The sequence below is a fragment of the Sinocyclocheilus rhinocerous genome, unplaced genomic scaffold, assembly GCF_001515625.1.
Source record: "Sinocyclocheilus rhinocerous isolate Xijiao unplaced genomic scaffold, SAMN03320098_v1.1 scaffold314, whole genome shotgun sequence".
Lineage (NCBI taxonomy): Eukaryota > Metazoa > Chordata > Actinopteri > Cypriniformes > Cyprinidae > Sinocyclocheilus > Sinocyclocheilus rhinocerous.
In genome coordinates, this window is record NW_015630021.1 from 1,176,500 (window position 1) to 1,178,504 (window position 2,005).

Sequence of the window (2,005 nt, forward strand, 5' to 3'; positions counted from 1 at the left end):
TGTCATCATGGGTGATGGAGAAGGAATGGATGTCTTTCGGGGGGGTGGCTTCAGATTGGTGGGCTGCTTCTGAGTGGTGGGTTGAGGCTCAGCTTCTGCTTCCGTTTCTTAAATTAAATAAAGATAACACTTTATACAATTAGATTATTACATTACAAGACACTACATTGCACAAGTACAATCTAAAGCTACCTTTTCCAATCATGCCAATGCTCTCCTGATTCTTGGTGGTGAAAATGAATCGGTCAAGTTGGCAGCGCAGGAAGTCCCTCTCCTCCTCCAGATCTTCGATGCGTTTTTACAGCCAGGAGTTTTTTTCCCAGAGAAATCTGCAGTTGTGCTCGGAGGCTGGTAATCAGAAGGTATGGACTGCAAGTAGGAATCTGGCCTGAGGCCGACTCTGCAGAAGCATTGAAACATACTACAGTGTAGACCTCAATTGTGATAAACATGTTACAAGTTGGCTGAAGTTAATACCATCGAAGGTGTGGTCATTTTGATTATAGAAACCAGACTCATCCAGGCTATTATCCTCAAAGGTAATGGAAATTTCATACCCATCTTCATTCTTCAAACCTGTAACCAGGAGCAAGACAAATCAGGACTTATTAATCAGTTGGATAGTAGCTGGTTTTTAGGTTCAAAGTGGCTATTTGCTGGTCCAAGCTGGTAGACCACCTTAAACCTAAATTCTAAGGCTTCTAAATTATCAACATGATCAAAACTTTGCGGAAAAACCTCTTGTACACAGTCTAATACATGCCTTCTGCCCTCTGACTGATAATTCATAATTTTTTAGCAAGAAAGAGGCCTTTTAGTATAATTTTGACAATGCCCAATTACAGGTTGTGATGCATTTATCTTTATGAAAGTAAATGTAACAATAACTTTTATTTTGTTAGTAATATTTCAAGATGAACATTTATCAAATATGACAACAAGCTAGGTAGGTGATAGGTGAATAACAAGGGTGTAGAAGCATCAAACCCTGATTGTAAGCCTAACGCTGGCATTTCTTGAAAACTTATCCCTCAATTCTGAATGGTTGATTGTTATGTCGTTCCGGGATCATGATCCAGGAACATGTTGTACTTGGGTCAAATCATGCTTACCCTGGAGTGTGAGCTCTATATGAGCCATAAAAGCCTGGTGCTGGTGTGTCATGATAAGAAATATTTGCAAACCTTTTTGGGAGATTTTTTTAAATATTGTGTCAAAATGTAAATCTTTGCATTTCAAAGATTTTTCTGACTATTATTTCATATGTTAGGTTTTACAGCAAACAAATCGCTGGTCAAGCTGGTTTGTGGAACCAGCTGGCAACCTGCTAATAACCAGCTTATGCCTTATTCCATTTTAGGCTAACTAGAAATCAGCTCCATATCCCAAAATCGCCTCAAACCATTTCAAACTAGATTTTACAAATACGATTTAATCCAGTTTAAAGACTTTTTTAAATGAAGGAAGTCTGACCTCTGCAGCTCCTCGTGCTTCTCTGTGCATCAGTCATCATGATTTCGGTGACATGGATCTGACTGGCATTCACAAATCTACAGCCAAACATAAGTTCTCTCAAAAACACGAATCCAACTGCAAACTAAACCGATACAAAACTTTGAAAAGGAGCACATGCATGACACAGAGCAGGGTCAATTAATAACAACCAAGGTCGACTAAGTAGTTAATTAGTCATTAACATTAACATGTAGTTAATTAAACATTAGTTAATTAGCCTGTGTCTCCGCTCTGTCAGACAGGGCAACGGATGATTGTTTCATACGTTTCTGTTAATAAGGAAAGCGTGCGAGTATATTTAAATTAGCTTTGGATATATCAATTCGCATCAACGAGTTCTACTAAATTGCATGACACATTTACTGCATGCATAAATGAGGGCTCATAAACTTGTGTACTTACGAATGCAATTTGAAGGATCTCGTTTGCTAAACCCAAACGGGATTGGAGCGTCCGCATGTTGATTGGCTCTTGTTTGTTGTTCTGCGTT

The 2,005-nt window shown here is 38.8% G+C and overlaps 1 pseudogene; it reads right to left on the reverse strand.

The window, feature by feature from the left end:
• The window catches only part of LOC107739581 (coiled-coil domain-containing protein 106-like), a 5,594-nt pseudogene extending 3,951 nt beyond the window's left edge, over positions 1-1,643 (reverse strand).
• Positions 1,644-2,005: the final 362 nt, after the last annotated feature.